Raw genomic sequence first — 11,402 nt, 5'->3', positions numbered from 1 at the left:
CCCTGCGCTGTCTCCGAAAAAGTTAAAAAGTGTGCCTCTTCCTATGGCTCACGGAAAAAAAAATCTGCTCACAACACTCTTTTTGACGTTGACCACCAGATGTTGATTCGATCGCTTGGTTTCTATTAAAAGGCCTATTATATTATAGGCGAATCAAATAGAAACTAAGCGATCGTTTCAGCCTGGTGTTCAATAGGAAAACCCTCAAAAGATTTATTAGGGTAGAAAATTTCACCATGAAGCATAGGAAGAGGACAATATTTTCACCTTTCCTGTTTAATTTATCTATAGCAGGTGCTTGAAATCGTCATCCACGTGGAATATTTTGTTTTCTGTATTGGTTTTACAGTGATCCGGTTGTTACATCCACTTATTTTTGTTTAGAAAAATGGATGACATTTCCTCTCAAAATCACATAGCGTACTCTACTTAAATGGTGCATCTAAAGAGCTTATTAATATATTCATATGTTACTAACTGAGTGTGCCCGGCCTTGCTCGGGATTCAATATAAGCTTGAGTTTACGAACCAATTAAAAAAAAAAGCTGTATTGTACGTAGCCTTCCTCCCCCTCTTATCTAAGGGGCTACCCCTTATGACCTGCACATGCTAAATTTTGTTCCATTTGCTTGATTAGTTCTCGAGTTATGCAGAAATTTCTGTTTCATTTGTATGGGAGCCCCCCTCCCTATAGGGGGGGAGGGGTCTTGAACCATCATAATAACCTTTTCCTGCCACAAAAACTCCTGCACACAAATTTTCACGCCGATCGGTCCAGTAATCCGAGTCAGACAGACAGACAGACAGACAGACAGACAGACAGACAGACAGACAGACAGACAGACAGACAGACAGACAGACAGACAGACAGACAGACAGACAGACAGACAGACAGACAGACAGACAGACAGACAGACAGACAGACAGACAGACAGACAGACAGACAAACAGACAGACAGACAGACAGACAGACAGACAGACAGACAGACAGACAGACAGACAGACAGACAGACAGACAGACAGACAGACAGACAGACAGACAGACAGACAGACAGACAGACAGACAGACAGACAGACAGACAGACAGACAGACAGACAGACAGACAGACAGACAGACAGACAGACAGACAGACAGACAGACAGACAGACAGACAGACAGACAGACAGACAGACAGACAGACAGACAGACAGACAGACAGACAGACAGACAGACAGACAGACAGACAGACAGACAGACAGACAGACAGACAGACAGACAGACAGACAGACAGACAGACAGACAGACAGACAGACAGACAGACAGACAGACAGACAGACAGACAGACAGACAGACAGACAGACAGACAGACAGACAGACAGACAGACAGACAGACAGACAGACAGACAGACAGACAGACAGACAGACAGACAGACAGACAGACAGACAGACAGACAGACAGACAGACAGACAGACAGACAGACAGACAGACAGACAGACAGACAGACAGACAGACAGACAGACAGACAGACAGACAGACAGACAGACAGACAGACAGACAGACAGACAGACAGACAGACAGACAGACAGACAGACAGACAGACAGACAGACAGACAGACAGACAGACAGACAGACAGACAGACAGACAGACAGACAGACAGACAGACAGACAGACAGACAGACAGACAGACAGACAGACAGACAGACAGACAGACAGACAGACAGACAGACAGACAGACAGACAGACAGACAGACAGACAGACAGACAGACAGACAGACAGACAGACAGACAGACAGACAGACAGACAGACAGACAGACAGACAGACAGACAGACAGACAGACAGACAGACAGACAGACAGACAGACAGACAGACAGACAGACAGACAGACAGACAGACAGACAGACAGACAGACAGACAGACAGACAGACAGACAGACAGACAGACAGACAGACAGACAGACAGACAGACAGACAGACAGACAGACAGACAGACAGACAGACAGACAGACAGACAGACAGACAGACAGACAGACAGACAGACAGACAGACAGACAGACAGACAGACAGACAGACAGACAGACAGACAGACAGACAGACAGACAGACAGACAGACAGACAGACAGACAGACAGACAGACAGACAGACAGACAGACAGACAGACAGACAGACAGACAGACAGACAGACAGACAGACAGCGAATCAAAACAAACATTGTGTAGTGCTAGAATTTTGACTAGAATGGGGTACGTTAATCGATTTACTTGGGACCAATAGGCTAGTCAAGTAGTGAGCCAATTTAAAATCGTTAATTGCCATCGGTTGATATAACTGTGCATTGGCGTAGCTAATGAGGGTGCCAGTCCCCTCCTGAATGATCTAGGTCCCCTCCAGAATTTTGTGAAGATTTATATAATTTAAATATTCGGTACACTCAGGTCTTTTTTTACACGGGGAATACGTACCGTGTAAAAAAAAAACGGTGTAAAAAAACCTACAAGATTTTGATTTTTCGCATTCTTAAATGTTTTTAAAAAATTGGATTTTGATGCCATTTGTAATAAAAGCATGATATGGTCCATATAGACATATTTAAAAAAATTCTGTATTTACACCAAAAATTGTGATTTTTTTAAGTATGCCATTCGCTTACTTATAGTTTGAAACGAATAATGTGATTGGAATCAAGTCGATAGATTGTATCGTTGTCGAGAAATCGTTAAAAACGTACCGTGTAAATCGTGCAAAACCGTGTAAAAAAAAACTGCGTAAAAAAAAACGTGTAAAAAAGACTTCAGTGTATTATAATCTCCAAAACAATCTGAAGGGGGCTTGGACCATTCTGGAGTGGGCCATGCACCCTAAGCATCCCCATGAAAGGGTGTCCACAGTTAAATTGCATCACTTAGAAGCAGTGGCGTTTCCTTAACCTCAATCAATCTGTGCACCAACTCTCGAAACATAAACAATTATCAAAATATTGCTTGCAATGGATAGATATCGTGTAAACTAGAAGATTAAGTGTATTTTTTTTAACAGATTCGAGTATGGTAAGTGAGGCTACTGGACGCCAATGCATAGAATTACTCGCCAAAAATAAGTCTCTCAACCGATTGGCATGAAATTTTAACGAAATGTAAAGGGTGTCCCACATCAAATTACATCACGAAAAAAACGCTGTAGAAAATTACCCATTGGGTATTTTCCATTGAAAATTTGGGTAGAAGTTGTTTAGGGTGTATTGTTTACACTGTATTTTTATCGTTGTCAGTTTTTGGAAAGTTGGAAAAAATGGCGTCACCCGAAAAACAACGTCACGAATTGATTTTGCACAAGCACCTGGAAAATCTTCAACTCTCTCATCGGGACATTGGAAAACAACTCGGAATCGTGCAGACAACGGTGAGTCGTGTGATTGAACGTTACTACGAAACTTTGAGCATCGAACGGAAGGATAAAGCGGTCAGAATGGATGTTCTATTAGTGATTAGGATCATAAGCGTGTCGTGAAAGCGTTTAAACGGAATCCCAATGCTTCGGTCAGGGATGTGGGCAAAAAGTTGAATCTATCCAAGTCTTTCGTTCAGAGAGCCAAGGACCGGGAGGGACTGCCGAAGGCTCCAAATCGTGACGAACGGCAAAATACGGTGGGAAAGTCACGGGCCCGGAAATTGTACATCCAGATGCTGACGAAGTCTTATTGTCCCATCATGGATGATGATACTTACGTCAAGGTGGACTTCCGGCAGCTTCCGGGGCTCCTGTTCTTCACCGCCCAGCACAAGTTTGATGTTCCGGAGGATGCAAGGAAGCAGCAACTTACAAAGTTTGCCAACAAATACATGATTCGGCAAGCGGTCTGCTCATGTGGCAAACGGAGTGCGCCGTTCGTGACTACCGGCACTGTAAACGGGGAGACCTACCTCAAGGAGTGTCTACAGGGCGTATACTTCCTCTGTTGAAGCAACACGAGGGCCCTACGATCTTCTGGCCAGATCTAGCTTCGTGCCACTATTCAAATGTTGTCCTGGAGTGGTACGAAGCCAACGGGGTCACTTTAGTACCCAAGGACATGAACCCCCCCAACGCACCGGAACTAAGGCCCATCGAAAAATACTGGGCTATTATGAAGCCCAAGGAGGTCAAATCTGAGGAAGACATGAAGAAAAAGTGGGTTTCCGTACAGAATAAGCTGCAGCCAGATGTTGTACAGAACCTAATGAGTGGAGTTAAGCGTAAGGTGCGAGCGTACGATCAACCGGTGGAAACTAACGGTTTTAAATTGGCTCACTACTTGACTAGCCTATTGGTCCCAAGCAAATCGATTAACATATCCCCAAGGTTGCAAATACTCATTTCAGCTAAAACAATGTTTTATGTGCCATATTTCGAATTGGTAGGATACAAGAAGAGGTTGCAAAGAATGTGTTTGACTTATTAAAACTGTTTATTTCACTTCATGAGAGTCACAAACAGCGATTTTTCACACACTCACTCACTCACTCAGCGATCAGAAAATCGCTGATTGTGACTCATAGAAAGCAAAATTTACAGGTTTTATGTTTCAAACGCATAGTTTGTAACTTCTTCTTGTAAGTTAAAGGTAAAACATGCCATCATGCCGTCTTTTGGTTTTATTATTCCGAAAAACATTATTTTAGCTGAAATGAGTATTTGCAATTTTGCATATCCCATTCTAGTTCGAAATTCTAGTACTACACTATGTTTTTTTTTTTTTTTTTTTTTTTTTATTAAAGAGACTTTTAGCCTTGGGCTGGTTTGTCTCTGGTGCTATACTATGTTTGTTTTGATTTGCTATGAAAGTTTCACAGATAAAATGAGGGGTTAGTGGATTTTCCTATGTTTCGCGGGGTGCATCGATTAGTTTGGGACCGAAGATAGTACCAGAGCTGAGCCACAAAGTTGAGCACGTTTCTTCGGGACCTTCTAGTCTTAGAGTTGCCTCTATGGTACGGTTATGATATTGAAGTTGGATGAAATAAATATGCCAAAAGCTTACTAATGGGTTATATTTTATTGTCTGAAAGTTTAAAAAGAATCGGTCAACTAAGTAATTTTCAACAGCGTTTTTTTCCGTGATGCAATTTGATGTGGGACACCCTTTTATACTGTATATATATAAGCTTGGTTTACGTAACTTTATTTCACTCTATTTCTTTACCAAATCCTTCTGCCCGAACTTTCTTCTTAATTCCACCCACAAGGTTTTGTACAACGGCTGGATCGACATTTTTTCTGCCTCCAATCATGATTTTAACATTTCCTGCTCCGTAGTAACAACATAAGGATGCTTACGGAGTTCGTGCTTCATTATAGCCCAGTATCTTTCGATCGGCCCTAACTCCGGTGGGGATAGTGATCCTCCGGCACGAAATTGACCCCATTCGTCTTGTACCACTCTAGAACGTCCTTGGAGTAATAACAAGAGGCTGGATCCGGCCAAAAAATGTAGGAATATTGAGTGATTTGAGAATCGGAAGCATTCCTTTCTTCATGCACTAATTTAGGCCATTTACGGTTGTAGTTAAATCATGAATTTCTTGGGGAACTTCGACACTTGCTGGGACTCTGAAACATCGAACTTGTCTTTCGCAGTCACATACTGGTCTCCCTGAATTTGTTTGAAGTTCGCTTTTACGTAGGGTAAATTATGGCTTCGGCACCCATTGACTGTTTTCGGCAACCGAAATTGAAACGTTAATTTCACTGTATTTTCCCATCAAAACTCTTCGCTGAATGTATAAAGTCGATTCCTTACCTTTTCAGCTTCAACTTGATTACATTTTTACGACTGTGCAATCCTGTTATGCCATATTTTTCTTTAAATGAAATATACACACTACAAAATACGGCTGATTTCGAGTTGCCGATAATAGAACAGCTGGTTAACACGCAGTTCAAATGGAAAGGGTGCCGAAGAAAAAGAGACTGCCGACAATAGTCTCACTCACCTGAGAAGTTTGGAGCGTTGTAAAAACATGTTCAACCCGTTTTGATCAATTCTGTCGATTGGAATTGGTAGAACAGAAAGCAGCAGATAAATGTCAACAAACAAACCTGTCATGTATGTGTGTGACGCTGAGAAATCGCTAATAGAAGTTCGGACGCTGCTTAGATTGACGAGAATACGTAAATTCCCCTATGTTTCATCGTCCCATGATACAGCAGTGTGGTTTTGTCAACATTTGGGTGTACAATTTACATGACCGCGTTCTAGCTTTCCTATTCCGTCATTCATTGCGGTTTGGTGCTTTCTGAACTTTGAATGAACGTAGTCCTGCTCTTTTCTTGACTTTCTGTACGAAACTTTTGGTCAGAGGCAGTTTTTTTCATGACATCCCGAACGGAATAGTTGGGTTTGAATTTGAAGGCAGAAACCACTCGCTGCCCTTCATCCAGTCACATGATAGTCCGGCGACATGTTGACCGGATCTTGCGAGTTGTCACTACAGTCGGGAAGTACAACAATCGTACAATGACAACAGAGTCCAGTTAGTTCTGAAAACCCTCAATCCGCCCAATTGTCGCCAATTTAGGCCCATAGAAAACTACTGGCAATTATGACGAATTGAAGGTAAAAGGTACAGTCATCAAAACGGCAGCTCAGATGAAAAATTGGTGGGATAAAATCGCCAAACCAGTAGACGAGACCGTTGAGCGCCGCTTGATGGGTCGTATTAAGGGAAAAGTTCGAGAATTCCTCCAAAACCGTGACGAATAATTCGTTTCGTATTTTTTTTTTCTTAAAATGTAAGGAATTGTATGCGCTTGAGTGAAAACCGTTTTAAAATCCATTAATTCAAATCCGAAATAAACCCAAATGATGCTGTTCCAGTACTATTTGGGCCATACTTTATGTGGTAGCAATACGAACTAATCAGAAACCACCAAACGCAGGCTCTTTGTAAACTAAACAACTTTGTCGAAGACTGCAAATCTGTATAATGCATACCAACCACGCTATAGTTTTTGGTCACGCTACCGGAATCTTTGCCCCACTGTGCATTGGTCGAATGCCGGATTTGTTGACCAGTTGACTGTCCTGGAAGATTACGTAGGTATTGCAGGCACATTGGATGTTTCCTCGTTTGAAATGTTGTTAATGAGTCAATCAATTATCGGCCGTGTGGCCTAATGGAGAAGGCGTCGGACTTCGGATCCGAAGATTGCAGGTTCGAGTCCTGTCACGGTCGACCAGGTTTTTTTTTTGTAGCGTTAATAAAGGAACTTAACGATGTTACTTATGGTTTGGCTTGAGATTTTTTTTAAATTTATTCTAAATAATCGTAAGTAGTGGAATGATGCATTAGGGTCTAATCTTATCTAATCTCTCACTAAGGCCTTCGTTACTTCAAAGCATTTCAAAAATGACACCATCATTTAATTGTAAATTTAATTCCCAGGTAACAAATTGATGCTTAACAAGTGTTCTTTCAACGATTTTAATTCAGTCTTAGTTTGAATAATTATTGTACATAGACCACTTTAACCTTTGTTCAGCTTTTAAACATCTAAATCTGGTGATTTTAATCAGCCCAAAGCTTTGCAACAATCTAAATTATAAGCTTTTCAATGCATTAACCAACAGTCTTTTCCAACCCTTGTTCAGCCTTAATTTTTTTTATTAAAAAAAATATAATGGAAGACCGCTTCTTATCTTATATTTTTTTATGAGACTGCTTTAGAATGTGTTTACTGGATTACAATAATTAGGATTTACATATTTATATTGTTATTATATGTCTAAAAATTACCTTTACATTTCGGGATTCGAACCGGCAGTCGCTGATTCACAGGCGTCAACTATACCCACTCGACCACATAAGCATATTTGAGGCTAAAGGTATGATCATTAACATGAAGCACGTCAAAATTAAGTTGAATAATAGCAACCGGAAGAGTATTATACAGCAATGCCGAATTATAAACAATAAATTGTGACAGTAAAACATTCCTCTCATTTCAAGTGCAGTAAACACAATGTGGACACAAGTGCGCGATGTATTTCGATGCTATTTTAGTGCTATTATTGAATTCTTTTTTTGAAATGCGGTATGAAAATTAAGTGCAATATAAAGTGGTGAACAGACAAAACACAGGAATACTAATGTTAATACTTCCGACGTCATCGCAGTCCACTTCTAGGTGGAACTATTCTTAAAAAGCTCGTCTTCCTTGTCAATTGTCTCTACTGCTGGTGCTGCTTGGGATTAGAAAGGTAGGCAGTGAATTTAGAATGACTAAAATGTCGGAAATGCAACTGACGACATTTAACAATATTGTGCAATAAATTCATATTATTCTATCAAGCTATCAGAATATTTGTAGCGTATTGCTGGTTTGTGGAGTAGTATTAAGCTTAAATTAGTCTTGTTCAGTCTTTATATCAGCTAACTTACTGAGGTTGAATTATGGGGATACAATTCGCTTCATGCACTACTAATCAACCGTATATTCAGCCTGGTGTTAATCAGCTTCGTACACCTTAAATCAACCAATAATCAACCTTTGTTCTTACAATTCAGCTTGAATTGTTACTTGGGTTGTTAACAGCCATGTCTATGCGACGATGATATTTGCGACGAAACTGTTGAGTGTAGCATTTTGATGTCTACTAGAATGTTTCTTCATTTTTAGAGTACTTTATTTGAGTAGTTCACTCAGCTAAAAAAAAACTTTTTAAGTCTTGTTCAAATTGATGGAAATCTATTGAAACATTGTAGAAGTAATTTTAAGGAACTTTGTCGAAAACGAAAATTTTCTATCGCTCAAGTGGACGATGTCATAGGGTGAAAATGGGGTACAAACGGTAGTACCAACCGGTGGAAACTAACGATTTTAAATTGGCTCACTACTTGACTAGCCTATTGGTCCCAAGCAAATCGATTAACGTACCCCATTCTAGTATAAACTCCAGTACTACACTATGTTTGTTTTAATTCGCTATGAAAGTTTGACAAATAAAATGAGGGGTTCGTGGATTTTCCTATGTTTCGAGGGGTGCATCGATTAGCTTGGGACCGAAGATAGTACCAGAGCTGAGCCAAAAAATTGAGCACATTTCTCCAGGACCTTCTGGTCTTAGAGTTACCTCTATGGTAGTTCCCTCTTAAAAACGTTTTTAACATAACTTTTTTGGATTGAATTTTACCATTTTTTCAACAAATTTTGAACGTGAAAATCCAATGCCGTTGAATGACAAGAAATTACTCAGAAAAATGTCTCGTTGTGGATGATGCAATTAACTTTCCTCTCACAAAATCTCACATTCCTGGAAATGGATGTGTGTGTGTGTGTGTGTGTGTGTGTGTGTATGTCTTTGTGTGTGTGTGTGTGTGTGTGTGTGTGTGTGTGTGTGTGTGTGTGTGTGTGTGTGTGTGTGTGTGTGTGTGTGTGTGTGTGTGTGTGTGTGTGTGTGTGTGTGTGTGTGTGTGTGTGTGTGTGTATATATTCCCTCTAACCCTCACTGGCCGGCAGTGTTATTATGGAAGAACTCTCTGATCTAAAGAACTCTCTTTATAATGTCGCGTTTATGGTCATTGTAGACAGCTTTAGTCCGGGAGTTGGAAGGTGATAGCTCTATTGCACATCCAGCCACCCATTTTAGAATGTCTAGTGAGTCACGCCCATTCCGAGGTTACTTTCACTAACAATAAGCCCCGCATGTATGTATCACCGTTATCAAATGAATATTGGTTATACACACTTCCAGGTTCGAAAATATTATTTTCAACCCTGGCTTTAGTTTAATTTTGATATTTAATTTGCCCAATAATTTGGACAGCTCTCCCCATATTCTGCTCTTCCGCCGCCGTTAATTGCTTCCTTTGGAATCCCTTGAACTTTTTCTCTAACGTGCTTCCGTTCATTCCGTGCTCACCGGCAATTTCCTTCCGTAGATCGTCCTTGGTTGGTTCTAACATGATTCCGCCTTTTCCGGGGTTTTCTTGTCTCGCTAGTTGGTGTGGTCGGTTTCATGTCAACTATCTGTCACTGAATTGCCATAGTGATCTGGGACGAGGCTCACGTCCAAGGTCGCTGGTCTATCGAGCGCTCCGAGTGTGAAAAGACAATGAAAGAAATACGAAAGGGATCAGTTTCAATAAGTGACAGTTTCATCAGATTCCCCAACTAACCATACTCAAGCAAAGTAAGAATATACAAGCTATGTTGCGACTATATGGTTATTTGGGTACTCATGTGGCTGTCAGAATGGTTAATCGGTTGCGAAGGGAAGTATTTCTGAAAGTGATGCGTTATATTTCTCAATGTTTTGATTTTATCCTAACGTTACCTCTTTTTTATATCACAGACAAACCCTACCGGCATCTGTTGTATACACTGTGATGGGCAATACACTCAACAGATGGCTGTAGTGTGTGAACGTTAAACGCAAGGGAATTGATTGTGTGCGCCACAAGTGGCGGTACTGCCAACTAAGAAACATTTAAATTGACCGTTAAAAGCGATTTTGATGAACATTTTAAGAGTGTACTGTCTGCTTGTATGTGATCATACCTTCACTATCGCAACTTCGGGTAATCCGCGAAAGTACTTGCATTTTTCTCAGGCACTTTTGATCTGAATGCAGTCACTTCTTCATACTCTAAATGTGCCACGACCAAATTGGCAGAACGACGCCCTAACCGCTCTCTGACCGAAGCACAGGGAAAAATCAAAATATCCTTTATGTACCAAAAAACCGCAATCCAACAAACTTGCCTCAGTGTCGGCCAATTGAAGATTATTTTTGAAATATGAGTTCGTTGGTGTACAAAAACAATTGGAAGGCCAATAATTGTAATCAGCTGATAAACCGAATTAAAAGTTGCATTCGTAAAATCGCAATAGTATAGCAGACAAGGAGTAGCAATTTCAAATTTGTATGTTTTGTGGAAGCTGACATTTGTGCCTGCAATGTTTCACGCTAAGGCTTCCTTAGAGTATCACTTTAAGGTGATACGATACGTCACGCTTTTTTTGCTTTTTTTCTCTAGTTTTTTTTTCGCGTTTTTTACGATGCAAATGATATTATTTAAGTAAATACCTATCATCTTTAAGAGTGAATTAACTTGAAAGTGCTTGTAGAAGTACGTGTCGTAAATGTTTTTAGTGTGGTTCTGAGAAGTGAATGCTAGTGAAAACAGTTATTTAAATTACATGCCCAGAGCAGAACAAAATGCGTGAATGAATTGGTAATATTTTGGTGGGAAAGTGTACAAATATGTATCCAGATCTTATTTATACAATTTTGGCCCATTTTTTAAGGTATGTAATTAGTAATTTACTATTTTGTAGGAAGATGTCTTTCGTACGCATACCAAAACACATTTATTTAATGATTGTGGGGACAGCCATTGTTGCATGACGTGCCGTATCACTTTAAATGCTGTACATCATTCAT

At 40.3% G+C, this 11,402-nt stretch overlaps 1 non-coding gene across 1 annotated transcript; it reads left to right on the top strand.

The window, feature by feature from the left end:
* The first annotated feature begins 7,118 nt into the window (after positions 1–7,118).
* TRNAR-UCG (transfer RNA arginine (anticodon UCG)) lies at positions 7,119–7,191 on the top strand. Its single transcript has one exon. It is a non-coding gene; the product is annotated as a tRNA-Arg (tRNA).
* Positions 7,192–11,402: the final 4,211 nt, after the last annotated feature.

Source organism: Ochlerotatus camptorhynchus, unplaced genomic scaffold (assembly GCF_037179485.1).
Source record: "Ochlerotatus camptorhynchus isolate MF236.1 unplaced genomic scaffold, CSIRO-AGI_Acam_v1.1 ptg000192l, whole genome shotgun sequence".
Lineage (NCBI taxonomy): Eukaryota > Metazoa > Arthropoda > Insecta > Diptera > Culicidae > Ochlerotatus > Ochlerotatus camptorhynchus.
The sequence above is the reverse complement of the archived record's forward strand: the minus strand, read 5'-3'. Positions and strand labels throughout refer to the sequence as shown.